This window comes from Podarcis bocagei (assembly GCF_964188305.1).
Source record: "Podarcis bocagei genome assembly, chromosome: 4".
NCBI lineage: Eukaryota > Metazoa > Chordata > Lepidosauria > Squamata > Lacertidae > Podarcis > Podarcis bocagei.
In genome coordinates, this window is record NC_138128.1 from 71,859,356 (window position 1) to 71,867,113 (window position 7,758).

A 7,758-nucleotide genomic window follows, 5' to 3' on the forward strand; every position below is an offset into this window, starting at 1 on the left:
TGGGTTCCACACAGTCGCAAAAACAAAAACAGATGCAAAAACAAAAACGCAAAATAAATAGCAAAAACAGACAGACCTCAGTGTGGCACTCAAGTCGCCAGCGTAACACTCAAAACGGAAGTGTGGCACTCAAAATGGAAGTGTAACACTCAAAATGGAGCATGTTCAGCTTCCAAAAAAAGTTCACAAACTGGAATATTACTTCCAGGTTTGCAGTGTTTGGGTTCCAAGTTGTTTGAGAACCAAGGTACCACTGTATTCACACGAGAGTTAACATAGTGGTTATATTAATTAGCAGTAGTAGTAATAGTAGTAATTATTGTTGTTGTTGTTGTATATGTTGTATATGGGTTGCCCCAGCCACTCTGGGCGACTTCCAACAATTTAAAAACATTAAGCACAGCAGCAATTACAGTGGTACCTCTACTTACGTGCTTAATTCGTTCCAGAGGTCCGTTATTAACCTGAAACTGTTCTTAACCTGAAGCACCACTTTAGCTAATGGGGCATCCCACTGCTGCCGCCGCGTGATTTCTGTTCTCATCCTGAAGCAAAGTTCTTAACCTGAGGTACTATTTCTGGGTTAGCGGAGTCTGTAACCAGAAGCGTCTGTAACCTGAAGTGTATGTAACCCGAGGCACCACTGTAGTTTCTGCTCAAGCTTCTTCAGCCAGTTAGGCTCCACACACAATTCTCCAGAGGTCATCTCTAAACTCCCATCTCCATGTTTCTTGTTTCTTTTTTTTAATGTTTCTAAATTACTGCAATCCCTATAATCCATTTTGGTGATGCTCTATCTGACAGGCCAGCCTGAAAAGGACATACAAGCAATAGTGTTCTGTTATTGTTTGTGTTGGGAAATAACTGGGGAATACCAATCAGAGTTTTCTTTCAGCAGGAACTCGCCAGAACTCAGTTCCATAACCTCTCTGGTGGGCGCCATTGCCATTCTAAGAGAACAAGGGAGGCTTTCATGGTTAGTTCTGGCACATCTTTTTCTAGAAAAATAGCCCTGATAACAATTAATCCTGAAGTTCTGTGTGTGTGTGTGTGTGTGTGTGTGTGTGTGTGTGTGTGTGAAACTACAGAAGAAAATCAAAAAGCCCGGGGCTTGACTCACTTTCTAGTCAAAAGAGGCCCTGGTAGAGTTTAAAACAGAAATACATGCAATGTTTGCAAAGCATGGGAAATATGTGTTGTTAGTCCTTTAAATGTCCTTTAAATTAAGGGTTCACAATTGTGCACCCCTACCCTACCCCTCTCGGATTGAATAGAACACACTCTTAAGTAAGTTTAAATGCTTTACTTACAGTAACTGGATGTCTCATTCATACATCATTAAATGCTATAGGAAAAACAATACAGGCAAGGTAGTCTTGGTTACAAAATACAGATGTTAGTCTCAGACATGTAGTCTGAGTCCGGAGTCCCAGCCTCAGATGTCTGGTTAGTTACATGGTTCAAAGACACGAGAGAGAGAGAGAGAGAGAGAGAGAGAGAGAGAGAGAGAGAAGGGAACAGGAAACTTACGTCCTCCCTCCCTCAAGTGAGGCATGACCTAGCCGAGACTTCTCTAGCAATTTATAGCTCTGTGATCCTTAACCCCTCCATTTACTAACCAGCATAGATATACATTGTTAGGCTTGACTGCAAAATCTCCCCCAGTTTGCCATCCACAACCGGTCCTCAGAGGCATATTTCCTCAGAGGCATATTTCCAATTTTAGCTATCATGGTTAATAGCCCTGATAAACCTGTTCACCATGAACTTGTTTAATTATATTTAAAGCCACTTAAACTAGTGCCCATCACCACGTCTTGGGGCTATAAGTTTCACAAGCTAATGGTGTGTTATATAAACTATCATGTTGTGCCTGTCCTGAATCAATTACCAATATATTTTGTTGGGTGACCTTGAGATCTAGTGTTCTAGACTTCTGCAACTTGCCTTGGAAACATTCATGGGTGGATTTCCCCCGCTCCTGGTTCAAATAATAATTTCTTTTACAGATCTCTTGCCCCTCTGGAAACTCTTGTGAGTTGTTCTGGGGCAACAACCTTGTGTTATCCTGGCTACAAGATGAGCCGGCAAAAATCCAGCTTATTGCCTCATTGCATTAAGAGTGCCCAAGTCCTAATTAATCTCTAGGACACAAGGGCCTCACACTCTCTCCCTTCTCATTTGCCATTTGGCCTCTATTGAATTCAGTCTAATAGGTTCCAAGCTTCGTCAGCTTTGGAATTAATTAACCTCTCTGATACAATAGCTACAGAATGCAGGTGCATAATTAAATTTTGGCCTGTTGCAAACAGGAATGTCTTGGGCAGTTGATTCAGCATGTCTAATGGGTGACCTTTCAGCAGAGGGGAAAACCCAAAAAACCTCAACCTGATGAGAGTGAGTGACTCTCACATACCGCCCCATCTGCTTGGCAGGCCAGATAGATTCAGGTGATCTCCCCTTTCAAAGGCTGTTCAAGCTTATGGACAGAAGTAAACCAGGCATAGGCAAAGTCGGCCCTCCAGATGTTTTGGGACTACAACTCCCATGATCCCTAGCTAACAGAACCAGTGGTCAGGGATGATGGGAATTGTAGTCCCAAAACATCTGGAAGGCCGAGTTTGCCTATGCCTGAAGTAAACAAACCTCCACTCAGCAAGAAGGGACAAATTTGCTAAATAACAGCAAAGATTTAAGTAGGCTCTCTGTGTCTCTCTCCTCCCCACTCGCTAAATAGCAGCAACGTTTTTTCAAGCAGGCTCTCTGTCTCTCTCTCCTCCCCACTCGCTAAATAGCAGCAACGTTTTTTCAAGCAGGCTCTCTGTCTTTCTCTCCTCCCCACTCGCTAAATAGCAGCAACGTTTTTTCAAGCAGGCTCTCTGTCTCTCTCTCCTCCCCACTCCTCTTATAAGAGCCTTCTCCTCTTATACCCCTCTTCTGCATTATTAGCAGCATCCTTCTCCACACACCCCACGCGTGTTCCTTGTCCCTTGAGTGCTTTTCCTTCCCTCCCCACTTAAAACATGGTTATAAAGCACGGATCCACATGGATCCTCAGGATTTTTGCACTGGGTCACCCCAAATTCACCATCAGATCACATAGCATGTCCATGGCTACAGCTTGCACCAAAAAAATCACGCACCCACTGTTGCCTGGGGCCGCAGTGGTGCAAAAACGTGGTTACAAAGCACGGATCCACATGGATCCTCAGGATTTTTGCATTGGGCTACCCCAAGCTCACCGTCAGATCACATATCTGTGGCCACAGCATGAACCACAAAAATCATACATCCACTGTTTCATTTAGAACATTTTTTTTCTTGTTTTCCTCCTCTAAAAACTATGTGCGCGTTATGGCTGGGAGCGTGTTATAGAGCGAAAAATACGGTAAATACTTTTTATTTATTTGCTAGTGTAACATTTCCCACTTCGTAAATGTAATCTTTATATGGATTAATTTGAATTTATTTGGTTATCAGTTATAGACCACCCCTTCACAGCTTATTGATTTACATCACTAAAAATATAAAACCAATACAATAAAATACAAGGCAGAATCCAGTAAGAAATGGATGATATGCAGTAATCTGCATATCTCCTTGCCTCTTTCCATCACCATCATCATCATAGACTTTTATTGCGCTAGCCATAAGCCATGGCATCATTCAGAAAAATAACAAAAGGAAAAACAGCAATAACCATAAAAATCATCGGGCACCACACATACAATATAAACCACGGTCACAACTACTAAGATTGCTTGTTGCATAAAATAGAATAGCAGAAGGTTCTCTAGTAAAATGTGCCAAATTAAATATCCGAATCCCCTTTGCAGTTGACTGCTATTTTATCAAGTTCTTTCCTCCTGACCGTCTTAGCTGCCAATGCATAGAGTGTAACTTATACAGTAGCACTCTTTCCATGATGACCAGAAATGGAATACATTATTCAAAATAAGCAAAAGGACGCAGAGTTGCAAAACTGCAGCAGGGCACAGAATCTGACCTCTACTCCGCCCCAATATAATCTGGGCCAATATTGGCAAATAATATGATTTTTGAAATATTTATTACCATATTTGCCTAGAATACACACAGCTTGAGCACATGCATTTGGAGCTCCTCACAGGCCTGAGTTCATATGCAAACACTAAAGCAGTCGGACGCCATCTGCTGAGTTCTGCAATGTGTAGGGCTGGAGTGGGTCATCATGTTTCGCCACTATTGTAAACTCAGCGATGAATGTGCATAGAACATTTGGCAGACCTCCCTTATGTTGTCTGCCTCTTCTTTCCGCTTCTTTTCCCCTTTCACCACAGGCACACTTAATAAGGCTTGACCCTGACCATCAGAACTGGGCCTTAATTTTAGATAAAAGGCAGGCTTTTAAAAGTAAATGGTTGTAGGTGTGCAACAAACCTAGTTTCCAGGCAACTAACAGAGCAATCCTACAGCCGTTGGAGAGGAGACGGAGTCCGTGGTAGAGGAAGAACTACTTCCAAAGCCCCGTTGGAAAAATAAAAACAAGATCAATCCTATTTGTTTCTGTTGGGGTGGAAATGAACTACAACTGCTTGGTGGTGTAGTTGTCAATTTTGTGTTTGTGCTGGGAATGGGATGGCTTTGTGACAATGAAATTAAGAAGCAGAGACAACAATGAATTTAAGGAAGAATGGAAGATGTTTATTACATGTATACAGAAGCATTGTACACAGTATGTATACAGAGAAGCATTGTACACATTAGCAGGGTTTTAAAAGTACTTGTAATTTTACAATGAATGGATAATAGTGATTTGAATATGTTATAAATTTAATAGTGGACATGCAGCATGTTGGCAAATAATGGAACCAGGGAAGGGACTAGAGGGAAGTCAATTTGTGTTGTTGTTGTTGTTGAAAACCAATAAAATATTATTTTTTTAAAAAAGGGAATTGGAGGGCTTTAGAACCTGTGCATTCAAAAGCCTCCTCTGATAGGATCTTTTTTCCCCATACAAACATTATCCCAGTGAACCTCTTGAACCTCTCTAAAATTATAACTCCAGAAAAGTGTAATACTAGAGCAAGATCAAACATAAGAAGTTGTTACAGCCATACACAACCTAACAAGAAGAAGAAGTAGTAGTAGTTATTATTTATACCCCGCCCATCTGACTGGGTTTCCCCAGCCACTCTGGGTGGCTTCCAACAGAATAATAATAATAATAATAATAATAATAATAATAATGTGATAAAACATCAAACATTAAAAACTTCCCCATTAAAAACAGGGCTGCCTTCAGATGTCTTCTAAAAGTCAGATAGTTGTTTATTTCCTTGACATCTGATGGGAGGGTGTTCCACAGGGCGGATGCCGCCACCGAGAAGGCCCTCTGCCTGGTTCCTTCCATCCAGAGATTTCAAAGAGGAGCCTACAAGAGGTTTTGAGCAGTCTCCCATTCACTCAAAGGTCCAGAGACACACCTGCTTAGCTTCAGCAACCTTGTTATATATAATGTGTTGTCAGAACACGCCGTGGGAATTTAGTGTCTGAAACTGTTTGGGAGCCATCTTAATTGCTACAGCATTTGTTCTTTTCCGTCAGATGCAAGGTAATAATTTGGACCATCTTTGTGGATTGTAAAGGAAATAAAATCAAGTACCGGTACTGGAAAACTGTGTGGTAGAACTATCATTTTGTCCAGTGATCACTAACAAAAAGAAATGAGAGAGAACTCAAAATTACTTGAATTCCTACAAGGGGTTAGATACTTGTGTGTCAAAATTGCTTTTATTTTATTGGGCACATTAATCTCACACTTGAGAAAAGTATCCAAGCTGGAAGAAATCAGATATTAGTTCTGTAACAGGAGATCAAGGGAACAATACTGTGTATGCCAAGTTATCATACTTTAATGCTCACTGTTTGTTTTTGGCTTTCCTTCCTCTGGGTGGGTGTGCTGGATCAAAACTGATTTTAAAAAAAATTAGAAAGCTTCACTTATATAAACATTTTCATTTAAAAATAATGCTGGTTAGATATGAAGTCTGAATTTAATGCAAACTTATTATCTCCTAAAACTGAATTTAGGATTATCTTCTAAACTTTCAGAAGGCTGCTTTTTATTGTAAAGAGAACTGTGGAGAGAATATCTTAATAGCCTATGAAATAATCAAATAATTGTAGAATTGGAAGAGACCCTGAGGGTCATCTAGTCCAACCCCCTGCAATGTAGGAATCTAAACTAGAACATCCATGACAGATGAGCATCCAACCTCTGCTTAAAAACCTCCAAGGAAGGAGAGTCCACCACCTTCTGAGGGAGTCCATTCCACTGTCAAAGAAGCTCTTGCTGTCAAGAAGTTCTTCCCAATGTTTAGTTGGACTCTCCTTTCTTGCATATGTGTGCCATGTGTCTAAGAGTGTTTACGTGCCTGTCTAAGAAGCCAGAAAGTGCTGGTACTACATGTGGGAAAGGTCATAGCTTAGTGGTGGGAGCACATGTTTTGCAAAGAGTTTCAGGTTCAGTCCCTGGCCATCTTCAGCAAGGGTGGGAAAATTTGCCGCCCTGAAATTCTGCAGAGCGACTGCCAGTCAGTGCATTGAGCTAAACAGAGTCAGACCAATAGTCTGACCTGATTAAAAACAGTTTGCTATCTTGGAGACAAATTGACTATGGCATGGGTTTTCATATGCAATAACTCATCTTATCAAATGCGTAACATAATGAAACTGGTACTTTCTGAAGGTGGTATATCATCACAGACACATATATCCCAGTCCCCAATTATCATGGAACTGCAGTTTTAATTTTCAGCTAAGCTTCTGATTCTGAATGATCATCTCATGAATTATAAAGAATGGAGAGAAAACCCATAGCTAGAGATTTAGAGCGCTTAATGTGCTGGAAAATTAGTGCCAGAAAAACATACACAGAAAGAGCTACTGTGTTTATGAAATTGTCAAATGTTAAAGCAACTAGTTACATTTCCTGAGCAAGCATGCATTCTGTGAATATCAAATTGGGGAGCTAGTTTTAAATTTTAGTTAAGATTTGACATACACTCAAGGCCCAGTGCTTGTCAATCATTCCAGTGACTTTGCACTCATTGGTGAGAGCACTAGATGATGAAATAAGTTTGGGTAGAAGCTTGCCTGCACTTTTCCTCATACAACCGCATATAACAGTGCTAAAAACTTTAAAACAAATTTTTATTGCAGACTTCCATTATACAAAAGGTCTCTCTTCTGTAGAGTTGAGTAGAGAAGCATCCCAGGAAGCTAGATGATATTTGGTAACAATTGTAAACACTGGAATTGTGCAACTCTGGTTGTTTGCTGTTTAAAAGGATCATGAAAGCTGGAATTTGGACAAAATAAAACATCCAGCATGAAAGTATCCCTTCGTTGTTGCCATCAAATCTGACACAACACAGCATCCGCAATGCAGGGATAACTGAGCAATGCACACACCAAGAGCGTATTACGCAGTTTGCAGCACAATCTTAGGCGGGTTTCCTTAGAAGTCCCCTTGTATTGGCCATAGAATCGCGAGCTCAGTGCTAACAAAGCTTTTCTCAGCGGGATCCTTTTCTCCGACCCGGCGCGAACCCTCAAGAGCAGATTTCCAGGTACTCTGGCTGGTTTTCTGCGCAACCGCCACAGGTTCCCTATCCGCTTATTGCCCGGCTATTCTGGTCAATACGGCACCAAACAACGCGGCTACCCCAAAGAGTTCGGTAGAGCCTCTAGCGGGCGCAATTAGGGAGATTCCAG